At 44.3% G+C, this 14,266-nt stretch overlaps 1 protein-coding gene across 1 annotated transcript in view; it reads right to left on the minus strand.

Moving 5' to 3' along the window:
• The window catches only part of Adcy2 (adenylate cyclase 2), a 337,098-nt gene that overhangs the window by 188,006 nt on the left and 134,826 nt on the right, over positions 1-14,266 (minus strand). The window lies entirely within an intron of this gene.

The raw sequence follows: 14,266 nt of genomic DNA on the forward strand, positions 1-14,266 counted from the left end.
GTGATGGAACTATGATGTTGCCATTAACTCTGAAATTCCAAAAAAACAAAAAACTGTTTCCATACAATGCTGCAAATGCCAGTTTCTTATATGCGTTTACACAGTTGTGTTTGGTTGTGACAATATGCAGCTATTTCATCCCTTACTATCAGACAGAAAGTTCTCCCACCTTCAAAAGAACAAAGCAAACATTCTTAGACTATGACATTTTGTAAACATCGCTCAGAACTTCCTTAGGATTCATTTGTGATCCACGGTTACTCTGCAATTGAAGGTCAAAGGTGGGTTTGCCTAGCTTGTCACCCTAAAGAGATGTAAAAGTCGGAGGATGAGAGGGTCCATTTCTGTGGGTATCTCAACCCTAGGCATGACATACCGCATGTGTGGCTTGTTGCACTTCAGTGACCATAGAGGTCTCATACAATTTTGGTGAAGCTGAATGTGCCTGTCACCTAGTGATGCGTGACCTTCATAACATCCCATAATCAATCTGTGGTGACACTAATAGTTACAGAATCCTCCCATGCAGGTGGTAGTATAAAATAACATAGCATACTCCACTGGAGCAGATGAATTATGTACAGTCAATAATATCTCTTAATAATAAATGACTGTGACTGAATTCGATATTCATTATATTTTCTGTTAATCTATGGTGTACTGCTTCTACCTTTTGAAAAAAACAACAACTGTTAACTGTAAGATGGCACTGTGTTCCATGGCGGCAACCTCATGCCTATTGATCTCATCACAGAGAGACGCCTGGAGATTAGAGGAGGCCACTGGAGATTTCTGCAAGTCAACTTTGTGATGGCCAGACAGCAGATCCAAGAGCCCAGCGATGTGCTTCTCTGAGTAAGCCCATGTGAATTATGATGACGAGGCTGTATACTATTAGCCCTGTTTAACCCAGAGAACCCTCACGAACAAAGACCTCATATCATTTTAAAGGTCCTTGACTCACAATGGCTCAACTTAACACTGGTTTGCAGGTATTCAGTGGAACTTGTATTTTAAGGTTGGTTGTTATTCCAAGCAGGTGAGACGATGCTGGGCCACAGCCACGAGTTGCAGCTTGAGCCAGCCATGTGGTGATGAGGGGCTGCTGTTCAACAGCGTCTCTTGATGCCGAGCTGTGATGTTCCACAGTTCAGGTGTGCCCAGGGTACCATTGGCACAAAACATGTTCAGCTCATGATGGGTTTAATAAGATGTAGCCCTGCTGTAGGTGAAGGGGCATCTAAATATATTTAAGCTAATTTGGTATTCTTTAGAGCATACCTCCTGTGAAATCTTAGCCATGCCCATATCTGTAGAATCAACCATCAATGTATGAACAAGCAGAGTTTCCACAACCCTAAAAACCTGATTCCCAGGTACTAATAATGAAGGAAAACTGAGTAAAGCTCCAGGACAGCGGCCTGGTCCCCACCAATGTTTCTCCTTCCAAATGAAAGAAATAGGATTATACGTATTTAAGAAACCCTGTTAAAATAATACTGTACTTGAATTGCAGCAAATTTCTTGAGCCTTAAGAGGAAGTTTCCAGGTGCCACATTCTAGAGTGAGGCTCTCTAGTGTGGTGGGCTTGCATATTTAGCTCCCCTTTATGGCTTTATTGTTGGCTGTCATGGACAGTCCTTAACTTACAAAGCTACATGTCATCCTCTTTCCTTCTACGCCTCTTCTTCCCTCATCTCGTTTCGGACTCATTTTCAAATGCCTCTACCTATATTTAGGCTGAATCCAACAATTCCCCTTCTCTCACTTTGAGTCAGGACATAACATCCAGCCTCTTTCCCAGCCTCACAGAACTCTGCTCTGTTTTCAACTTCACATTTTCATTCCAGCTGTTCCTTGTAAGGTCACATTCCAAATAAGATCACATCTGGGATGTATTAGGGAGCTGTGCCCGCAATGCCTAGCAGCTGCATATTTTTAAAGGACAACGTGAAAAGAGAGACTTGGATTAAAACTGGTTGGTTCCTTTATATTTTGTCCAGAGCAGTATAGGAACTATATTACCCCGTATCAGTCATGGTCATCGTCTATAGTGAGTGTGCAGGGCATGGAATTCACATATTGTAGTGACGTTTGCTATAGTTGCTTATAATGAGCAGCTAGCCCATCAGTGTGTCTGCATCCGTATCCCCAAGAAAAGAGAACCAAGCACTGTGCTTGGGCTCTGGACTGAGCGCAAACAGGAAAGGGAGCCGAGCAGCAATATTTCTACGTGTGCCTCTGCCTCTTCTCTGCTTCCCAACTATGGACAAAATGTGACCAGATGCCTCATGCCCCATGCCTTCCCCGCCCTCATAGACTGTATTCTTAACTGTGAGCCCAAACTGTTGAGTGGAGACTGTTCATTCATTTCCCAGCCTTCCAGACGTGAAATAATCACTCAGAAACGATATTAATCACCACACTGCTTGACCTATTAGCTTATGCATATTTCTAGCTAACTCTCACATCTTAAATCAACCCATCTCTATTCATCTGTGTATCACCATGAGGTTGTGGTCTATCGGCAAGGTTCCAACATCTGTCTCCTATGGCAGCTACATGACATCTCACTGGCTCCACCCACTCTCTCGCTCCTCTATCTGCCTAGAATTTCTGCCTTGCTCTATTCTGTACTGCAATGGACCCAAAGTAGCTTCTCTATTAACCAATGGCATTCACAGCATACAGAGGGGGAATCACCAAAGCTACCATTCCTTTTTCAAGTTGTTTTCATTAAAGATTTGCCCAAGCAACAAGAAATATAACACATACATATACACACACCCCACACACATACACACGTGCACACACACACACACATACACATACCCCCCACACACAAACACATACTCCATACACATACACACACACTCAATAGCCAGGCCAAACCACTTTTTTTTCACATTTCTTTTGTCCCCTGGACTCTGCTATAGTGTCACCCTCTTGGGTGCTCCCCACCCCTGCCAGGTTCAGCCATTGAGCTCTCTCTGGTGTCACCCGTTACCCTGTGACAATCATCACATGAGCTGGAATTGCCTATTTTTATGTTTATCCCTTTCATGAGAATAGACAGACTCCATGTGAGTCCCACTCATGCCCGACTATTAAGTAGAACCAGCTCCTTCATGCAAAGTAAGCCTTAACTTCAGCAATCCATTAGGGCCAAAGTTTTGCAATAGTTATGAGTCTACAAGACAAAATGTCAACAAAGACACTGACAGTCATATTACTGTAGCTTGATTTAAAGGGGCAAGTAGCCTAGAGATATTAAATTAGATTCATGCCTGAACCATCAAATTTTAACTAAGAAAAAATATATTTCACAAATACACAAAGGAAATTGAGGAACCCAAAGGAGGAATGCATATTCTCAAGAATGTGTCCATTGAGTAGTATTAACTAAGAGCTCACCTTGACTGAGGCCTTCAAACCTATGCAGGTTTGAAGCAGGTGCTCTCTGGTTTGCTTAGAAAGCACTGAAGTCTCAGATTTCATCTTAATAAAGAGAAAATTCTACTTTTGGCACACCCTCAACACAAAAAACAGGCTATCTTAGTGATGAACTCTCTCAACAATTTCTAGATGCAAAAGCCATGGTCATACTCCAACATGTCCGGTGATTTCTCTTTAAGCTTATGAGATATGCTTCTGGAAAACCAATGAACTTCTCAGGAAGGAGACTAGGCACTCAGAGAAACTTGCTATTACCTGAGAAATGACTCCCCCCACCCCTTAATAACAAGCTATCAACATTTTAATTATTGCACCAAGCTTGAGGGTAAGAGTATGCACAGTGTTGCAACTTTCTCTTAAATTGATGTTACTAGTGGTTAATGAAGAGGCAGATCTGCCACTAATTATCATCAGACGGAGAGACCAAAGAGTCACAGATCAGAACCTAGGACGGGAATGAGTAAACAAATTAGATACACTGTGACAATGTGGGAACATGTGGGCACAACGCAAATGACGATGGGGGGGGGGCATCAGTTAAAGAAAATGCACATTGATTCTGAGCGCTCATCGCTTAGCACAGAAAAGAACAAATGGACAAAATGTGAGTTATTATTAAAACCAGATCAAATACGGGAAACTAAAATCCAGAATATTCTCCTCAGAGAAATGTACTGGAATCAGTAAGATACACAAAAGGAAAACCATTCCTTTAAAAGAAAGACAGCAAGAAGGAGGCGTGTGTATGCATGGACGCCTTTCTTCAAACTCTGCACCTCCAATGTCTTCCAGATCCGACAGAGGTCATACTTTTCCTCATGGTTCTGTGGTGTGAGACGGTGAACTGAGAGAATTTTAGTAACACGGGCTGCATTGAATGACTACAGATATCAAACAGCTACATAAATCTGCATAACAAACTCAAATAGAGCGAAGATTGATTTGGCAGTTGGAAAATTCTGGAAATATGACTGATGGAGTTTGGGATTCTAAGCTGTCTTAAAGCTAGTCTCAATATCAGGCCCCTGAAAGTCAAAAGCTCAAGTTTTACACACCATTGGCAGTAAAGACAGGGACCCCCCCCCCCCGAAAGAATATCCCATCTCCATCTTTATCAACAGTTAAGATACAATGGAATCAGGTTTCAAAGACATCAGTTGTCACCTTAGTGGTAAGGGGAAGGAAACAGGAAAGACTAAACTCTCACTGGAATGACAGAAAGCAGAAAGGAGTCTTACAGAGAATATCTTCTCAGCCTTCCTAAGGCTGAGACCCTTCAATACAGCTCCTCGTGTTGTGGTGACCCCAACCATAAAGATATTTTCATCGCTACTTCCATAACTGCAATTTTGCTGCAGATATGAATTGTAGTGTGATTATTTGAGGAGACAGTGGTTTGGCAAGGGGGTGGTGTCCACAGGATGAGATCCACTGTTCTCAAGAGCAAGTCAAAGGAACACCAACATGACTCAGAAGGACGAAACCATGTCACACACAGTTAGAGAAAATGGTGCACCCAGAGACTATCATATTAAACAAAACATTTCCGACTCAGAAGGTAAAATATCACTTGCTTTCTCATTTGTGGAGCCTGAAATCCAATAGGTACATAAAATTGTGTGTATGTGTGAGAAAGGGAGGAGGTAAGGGAGGAAGAGAGAGAGGGAGAGAGGAAGACACACACACGGGACGGGGGGGGGGGGTTGGGAGCAGTGAAACCCCAGATCCTGAATTTCTTGTAAACAACTTGTTTTCCCCTGATCTGAGTGCCTACAGCTGCTCTGAGCATGAGACCCTCAGGAGTTCCTGATGGCAGGAGAGTGGTTTCTGGTGGGTTTGGCTGGGGCGTGGCTATCTCTATATAAGCTGCCTCTGAACACAATAAAGGGGGCATTCTTGGGGAATTCAAGGATGACCCGTGTCGCTGTCTCTCTGTCTGTGTGCGTCTGTGTATTTTAACCTCCAGCCCCCTTGCCTGAAGCTCAAGAACTGGGTGCCAGTGCACAGAGCGCAGACACAGGGGCCTGGTGTGCGGCGGGGGGGGGGGGGGGAGAGAGAGAAAGATAAAGAAAGAAGGGAAGTCGCAGCAGCAGGGAAGAAAGCAGAGGATCTCAGGATTCTATTCGCTGCACTTGATGAAAAAGCCTTTAGAAACCCATCACTGTGTACGATAATATTGGCCAGTAAAGCACGCAGATCTTATCTAGGGGAAAAAGGCTCAACGATCAAAGCCCGGGGTTGGAGAGTGACTGTCTAGAATGTGACATCAGATCAGATCAGCAGAGAAGCAAGTGGGAAGAGAGATGAGAGGAAGGAGGAGAGAAACCGAGGAAAGAAATCACAACCCTAAAATGGCACATGGAAACCACCGAGGCGAAGCTGTATCTGTCTTCATTTCGGCAAAGCAGAAAGCACATTCTCATACTGTGATTAGCCCCGAGAAACACTGCAGTGATGGATGGATGCAGATGGAAAAGACGTTCACAAATATATCATCAGGTACATTCTGGAATTATTGATGCAGTCCATTTAGAAGTATTGGAAATGTCTTTTGCATGGTTTCACATATTCTTGAAATAAGAGTAGAAAGAAACATAACAGCCAGAGTGCTGTGAAGTGCTGCCTGGACATGGCATGTCCTGTACTCACAGCCGTACTGACAGCTGCACAAGACCCTCAGAAGACAGAGCCAGCCAAGACTCCAGCATGGATGGGGTGCAGACCTCTAGGCCTATCCTTTACAGAGGAGCTACAACAGCAGATGGTTGCTGGGGTGGGGAGTCACTCTTTATTGTGGGTACGGTGGCCCGGGGTCTCCAGTGGACAGCCCTATAGCCACACACGTATGAGCAACACTCACAAAACTTCTTGGATCCTCAGAAACAAAACCCATGACATCGGGGGGAGAGTATTGAGGGGCACAGAGGAGCTGAAGGTGGAAACAGTGGGTAGATAAGTTCCTATTTCAACGTACAAAATTCTCAAAAACAAACAGCAATGAAAAGTTGCTGAGTGGCTTAATGGATTTTATATCCCCCCACCCATGCTGAAATATCTTGATACCTGCAAATTATAAGCACAATTACTCAGAAACTCTTGTTTTTCATTTTATTATTTTTTTTAAAAAAGAAAACAAAGTATCTTTTTTATTTTACATACCAATCCCAATTCCCAGTCCCTCCCCTCCTTTCATTGCCTCCATCTTCCCCCTAATCTCCCCCATCGACTCCTCAGAGAGGGTAGGGCACATTGCTTTGGGGAAGGTCCAAGGCCCTCCCCACTATATATAGGCTGAGCAAGGTAGCCATCCAATGAGAAGAGGTTCCCAAAAAGCCATCACAAGCAGTAGGGATAAATCCTGATGCCACTGCCAGTGATCCCACAGTCTGCCTCAGCCGCACAACTGCCACCCACATTCGGAGGGTCAAGTTTGGTGCTATGCTGGTTCCTTCCCTGTCAGGCTGGAGTTGGTGAGCTACTATTAGCTTGGGTAAACTGTTTCAGTGGGTGTCCCCATCATGGTCTTGACGTCTTTGCTCATATTCTCACTCCTCCCACTCTTCAACTGGACTTTGGGAGCTCAGTCCAATACTCTGATGCAGGTCTCTGCTTCTGATTCTGTCAGTTGCTGGATAAAGGTTCTATGGTGATATTTAAGATGTTAATCAGTCTGACTACAGAGCAAGGCCAGTTCAGGCACATGCTCCTCTAATGCTTAGGGTCTTAGCTGGGGTCATTCTTGTGGATTCCTGGGAATTTCTCTAGTGCCAGCTTTCCTGCTAGCCCCATAATGGCTCCCTCAGTGAAAACATCTTTCCTTGCTCTCACCGCTGTCCTTCCTTCACCTAGACTATCCCATTCCCTCAAGTTCTCCTCACCCCTCCCCTTCTCCCCTCATCCCCACGCTCCCAATTTTGTCGGGCAATGTTGCCTATTTCCCCTCTCCAGGTGGATCTATGCATGTTTTTCTTAGGGTTCTCCTTGTTACTTAGTTTCTCTTGGATCATGAACTATAGGCTCAATACCCTTTGCTTTCCAGCTAGTATCCACTAGTGAGTGAGTACATGCCATGTTCCTTTTTCTGGGTTTGGCTTATGTCACTCAGGATGGTTTTTTTTTCTAGTTCCATCCATTTGAATGCAAATTTCAAGATGTCATTTTTTTTTTTTTTACCACTGAGTAGTACTCCATGGTGTAAATGTGCCACATTTTCTTTATACTTTCTTCAGTTGAGGGGCATCTAGGTTGTTTCCAGGTTCTGGTTATTACAAATAATGCTGCTATGAATATAGTTGAGCAAATGTCTTTGTAGTATGATTGAGCATCTTCTGGGTATATGCCCAAGAATGGTATTGCTGGATCCTGAGGTACAATAATTCCCAATTCTCTAAGAAACCACCATACTGATTTCCTGAATGATTGTACAAGTATGCATTCCCACCAGCAATGGAGGAGTGTTCCCTTTACTCCACATCCTCTCCAGCATAAGCTATCATTGGAGGTTTTGATCTTGGCCATTCTGACAGGTGTTAGTTGCCCTTCGAGCTGATGAGGGACGGGGACTTGATCGGGGGAGGGGGAGGGAAATGGGAGGCGGTGGCGGGGAGGAGGCAGAAATCCTTAATAAATAAATAAAATTTAAAAAAAAAGATGGAATCTTCAGAGTTGCTTTGATTTGCATTTTCCTGATGGCTAAGGGTATTGGGAGCAGTGAGACCCCAGATCCTGAATTTCTTGTAATCCCCTGATCTGAGTCCCTACAGCTGCTCTGAGCACGAGACCTTCAGGAGTTCCTGATGGCAGGAGAGTGGTTTCTGGTGAGTTTGGCTGGGGCGTGGCTATCTCTATATAATCTGCCCCTGAACACAATAAATGGGGCATTCTTGGGGAATTCAAGGATGATCAGTGTCACTGTCTCTCTGTCTGTGTATTTTAACCTCCAGCCCCCTTAAGTGTCGTTCAGCCATTTGAGGTTCTGTTGAGAGTTCTCTGTTTAGCTCTCTACCCCTCAGGAACCCTTGGGCGCATAGGATGAGGTGAAGCAGTGGCCATTCCAGCCATGTTGCCACGAAGAATCAGAGTTTCCAGTGTGACTCAGCTCCTGACCACACGGGAATTGTGCCTCTCCCCATCATACTTCTGGGCATACAGATTTGACACTCACAAGGGGATGCTCATTTATGCAGAGTCACTGAGAATAAAAGGGAGTTTGTGCTGTTCACGCATGTGTGCTAATGCAGAGGGCTCCTGGATGCTGGAGCAGCCTGGCTGACTCACGGCTGCCTTCGGAATCCGCTGACCCAGACTTTAACAAGCCCAAGGCTCCTTCCTTGATGCTGTTACTGCCCTTACTCCAGGAGAGAAGTCTTTAATAAGGAATATCTATCCCACTATTGGAAGCATAAGTCTAGATTGATTTTTCTTCTCAACTGGAGAAAGCCAAATGAAGTTCTTCATGGTGTATCTCTAAGAACTGGGGATGGTATTAGGTATTCAGTTGGAAAAGCTTCAAGACCAAACCAATTCAAATTTGTGCTTTCTCGAATCTACCAATACTCGTAGTTCAGGCTATACTGATTGGCTGCCTATGGGCAACAGTCTGGAGACAGACACTGAGACTGGCCTTCTAGAGTTGCCAGCTATCCCTTGATGATGGGGTTTCAAAGGGAGCAGACTCTGTGGTCAATTCACAATCTTCAGGGATGTTCTGAAGGGCAGGCCGGTGGAGAGAAGTGCTGGTCCCCATCCTTTGGGCTAAGAAAGCCACCAGTATGAACTGGGTTTGCTCTGAAGCTCAGACAACAGTGTTCTGTACATCACTGCTCTTTTTCTGTGCTTGGGGGGTGGTGGTGGTGGGTTCCAGGTGCTCTTCCTGAATCCTCTGAAGGCAATTGATGCTGAACAAATGAAATGTCACCAACAGTGGTCACAAGGACAGTATTCTTTCTTTGTTTTGTCATAGAGGATGTCACAGAGAACAGATCACAACCTTGGGAGGCAGTGTGCTGTTCCGTAGTTACTTTAACACAGGAAAGATGCCTGACGAACACATCTCATGTCTGGACTTAGTGCTCTAGCCTTGAAAAGAAACTGAAAAGCACTTCAGGTGAATATCCTAATGAACGGCTCGACGCTTCATTTGTGCATTTGAAGGGCTCTTGAATGATGCCAAGTGGACCCACAATTAACATCTCCGAGTCAGGGACCAGTCTAAAGGGAGCCAAGAAGTCAGTTTTTCTGGTACAGCCTGTATGGGGTGAGCTGAGTGATGAGATCTGGGTGCTGGGTGCAGGGCGTTAGGTATTGGGCCCTGGGAGCTGGGTACTGACATGAGGGTTAAGGTAGACCCTCATGGTCTACCTTACCAGGGTCAGCTGTCTTCTCTGAGTGCCGGGACTAGAGTGTAAACACATTCCTACTTACTTTAGTCAATGGCTTGAAACAGATTTCATCGAATCTCTCTTTGTCCTTATTATGATGGCTGGCTTAAGGAACAGATGACACGCAAGGGAGTCTGTGTGCTGTTCTGTGGTTAATCGAGCAGACAAGAAAGGTGCTTGACAGACACACCCTACTTCTGCAGCGACAGCACTTCTGGTAAACGACTTAACGAACAGTTTGCTGTGTGGAAGGAGGGAAATGAAGTCACAGGTGGCACCTGAGTGGCCACAGGGAAATTTCACACGCCTAAAGCCTAGTGTTCTATTCGCTACAGTACGTTCTGGAATTTCCCACCTTTCCTGGTACTGGTTAAAGGTTATTCGTTGCCGACTGGGCATAGTCCTGACCATCAAAATATTGTGAATCCTGATATGTAGAATGTAACAAAATTGTGGTGGGGCACATGGCTGCTAACACGGGTCATATGAACTCCTCTGGGCAGCTACATACAGTTTCTTCAAAGCCCAGGACGCCAGCAGGTAGCTGGCTCAGGGGACACTTGTGGGGGAGGACAAACAGATCCTTAACCAAAGAAGCTGTGAACCAGAAAATGAGTCTCAGCTATAGAGACAGAGCCGCTCACCCAGTGAGAAAATTAAGCGGAGTGACAGCTGGGTGTCCTTGGGTAAAACAATCGCCCTCGCTGTACCTCCCAGGATTCTGTAGGGAGAGATGAATTGGTATACTTCACGGGCTTCTACAGTCCGCCTGACGCACGGAAGCACTGCTGACTGCTATTGTTTCCAATAAAATCCCAGCGAGCCCCCTGAGTTCATCAGACACCCTTCCTACCCCAGCACGGTAAGAAGTGACTCTGCGGCTCATCTCCTTCACACACCTAGAGAAGCAGCCTCACGCAGTGTGCCTGTGGTATGCATGGAACAGGAAGGGATGGTAGTCAATCAAGAAATAAGCAGAATGCAAATGAAATCAACATATAAGATGGGAGATGGTGCCCCAACTAAACATGCCATCAAGTAAAACACTCAGTGCCAAGAGTTGGTTCAACTTTGTTGAGTCATCGACCAAAGAGGTCTCATCGGTTCCCCAACATCACAGGCTATTACTAAGGCTATTGGTTGCTCTCCATAGTGCAAGAGTAGGGCCCTGTTGCTGAGCACATGGTATTTCACTGTGTCATTGAACATGGGGAAATTGAGTTGGTGCCCAAATAAAAGCTTCGCCCCTATGGATCAGCATTCATGGTGTTAACTGGTACTTAGTACTTTACTGGAGGAGAAAAGTCATCATCAGTAGCGCAAACACTGTGATCTACACTAGAGACAGATCTGCAAGATACACGGGGACAGTTTCAGCACAAATGTTATGGAAGGAACCAAAATCACTTTTTTGTATCTAAGGCTTACTTAATGAGATGGACCCCATACCTGGCACTGTTTAAGTGGTCAAGAGTCTGAGTCAACACGGGTCAAGGACCCAAGGGAACAGTACTCTTATTCTGCTAAAAGAGCATAGCAATACGATGCACACTAATGACATATTCCTGTACCCAAGAGCAGAACATTGTTCAACCCTCATCAGAGAAGCTTCTTCTTGGACTAGATAGCAGTTAACAGTGGGCTCCACAGCTGGATAACGTGCAAAGAAGAGAGACTTTGGAGCAGTCAGTCCTAAACGGGATGTCTTTACCAACCTTAGCCCCTCAAGGCTCAGGAATTACACACAAGAGGAAAACGAAAAATTGTAGGAGTCAGATGTGATGGAGGACTCCAAGGAAATGCTGTCTTCCAGATGCAACAGGATGGACACACAAGACAGTGACAATATACATAAGACACACACAGGTTCAAACGAGAAGAAAATCCCTGCTCTGAGAAGGAAAAGTGGGGGAAAGTCCTGCCCCTAACTCAGAAGGTATTCGTAACTGACACAAGCTAGAAAAAGGAAAATAAGTTTGCTTCACGGTGGCATCACGGTGAGCCACACTCCAGTGCAGGCCCCAGTAAACACAAAACAGGCTCCATTTTTCTGGGGGCTTTTTATTTTGTTTTCTTTTTTTGATTTTCTTTTTTATTTAAAGTTTGCTTTGATTTTCATTTTGGTTTTGTTGTTGGGTTTTTTTTTTTTTTGAGAGGGAGGAAGAGAAAGAATAAGCAGTTGGGAGGGTGGGGGTGTGGGAAGGCTTTGTGAAAAGTTGGGAGAGGGAAAAGAAAAAAGGGAAATTAAAAAAGAAAAAAAAAGTCAGTAAATTCAAACAGACCTTTATTGTCGTGATTACTTTGCAAAAGGAATACAAATGAATACCTCCATTCAGGCTTATTCAGAAACCTCAAGGCCAGAGATTGCAAAAGACAGTCCTCATGATGACATCTGAATGTTGAGTGTGTGTTTAAAGGAGCAAAATCATGCAAAGAAACTCAGCAACTTCTATAGACATACGAGAGACTTTTAAGTAGCATTTTCCTTCTTATGATAAGAACTGGTTATTATTTTTTAACTACTTTAAAAATGAAAATTTATTAAAACCTCAAAAGATACAGAACAATAATATAACAGTTGTCGGTGAATCTGGCTCTCAGTGAAGAAGACATAACCAATGATTGAGATGAGAAATATTCCCTTTCCTCCTACAGAATTCCTGATGTCCAGGTTTTTCATACACGTGAACTCAACACAGACACCTCAGCAGAGGGGGTTTAGCTGCTTCTGCTGCACAATAGAGCATCCCGCCATATACCCAAGATCCAGGACCTCGATTTCTTTTTTCCTCAGTTGAGGTTTGTTGTTACTGATCTCTGGAGAACAGAGACCTAAGAAATCCAGCTCCCAGCTTCCACATCTGACTCTTGGTTTTTATTGAATACAACTTAGCTAAATACTTTTCTCTGGTGACACTAACTTGCTCTTAATAGTTTGCTAACACAAGCAAAAAAGAACGGAATGTTTTGGAAACTGTCTTTTTAGAAATACCCAGAGCAATTTTTTCCCCCAGGATTCAAGCAAGTATCATTTATGCCTTTAGGTGAGCAAAATTTAGGTTTGAAAAATAATGTTCTAGCTATGATATCCCAGAAACGACATGCCCATGCTAATTTGTTCATATGAAATCCCATTTTCGGTATGTGGTACTTCATGTACCCAGGGCAAACACGCTACCGATGGTGCTACATCACCAGCTGGAACAACATGTCTTTCAAGAAATCTTTTCAAACACCATACACACGAAATGCACACATGTGAATCAGATGCGCAATGACACGTCTAGGGAGATGTATGACCTCTGATCTGAGAACACAGTGACTGCAAAAGTTCCATTCCTTCCAAATCTCTAGGGGGTGGGGAGACATCACACAAGGCCTCTGGCAAGCTGAGGAAGAACCAGGGTCTGAAAGAAACGGCTGGGCGGTTTTTAGACACGTTTGCTTTGCATCTGGGAGGGGTCACTGACCCCTGTGTCTCTGTCTGCAGCGAGAACTGCTGCATAGTTTGCAGATGTACAGAAGTACTTCCCAGAGAGACACAGGACCCCGAGACACTGCAGGGCTCAAGCCATACTGTGTGCTCCAAGGTCCTCTGTCCAGCCACAGTCTGAAACCTGAAGGAGGCATGCCCACATTAGCTCTGTCAGCCCTTTCAAAAACTCAGTTGGGCTGTCTGCCCGGCTGGCCTACTTTTGTGTATAAAGATCATATCTGGAGTCTACATGAGCTTATAGAATTTAGCATAATCTATTTTTCACCAAAGCTCCACCGTATGGCAACACAGGTGTTACTCAAGTCCTATCTAGACTGTTATTTACAACAAGTAAACAGTTGGAGGTTATAATTATCATCAAATGTGTATTTCCCCTCCTCCCACAACTACTTCCTTATTAAGAATAGCATATTTTCTTAATTATGGTTGAAAGCAAAATTTACTTTTGAAACAAAATGCCACCGGAACACTCAACTTTTCCCATGAAAGACAAAAGTGCTCGGATCAACACTTAACAAAAAAAAAAAAAAAAACAACCAAAAAAACAAAAACAGCACAGAACAAATCCTGTATCTTTAATTTGCAAGAAGAAAAGTATAAATTTTACCACATTGGGATGTGGCTGATCATCTGGCAAACACGCAAAAGTGTGTTTATGTACAGGTATGTGCACAAGCCTGCTGTGACCATGCCCCCGGAGATCAACCTTGGCTGTTACTCTAAGGCCACTGTTCTCACTTATTCTGGAGAGCTTGGTCTCTCACTGGCCTGGATCTCATCATTCAGTGAAGTCTGGATGGCCAGAAAGCCCCAGGGATCATCCTGCCCCTATCCCAGCACTGAAATTCAATCACACTACTAACACAGCTGACTTGTTACATGGGTGCTGGAAATCAAACACGGGTCCTCCTGCTTGAGAAGCAAACACATCAGC

This window comes from Microtus ochrogaster, chromosome 19 (genome assembly GCF_000317375.1).
Source record: "Microtus ochrogaster isolate Prairie Vole_2 chromosome 19, MicOch1.0, whole genome shotgun sequence".
Classification (NCBI taxonomy): domain Eukaryota; kingdom Metazoa; phylum Chordata; class Mammalia; order Rodentia; family Cricetidae; genus Microtus; species Microtus ochrogaster.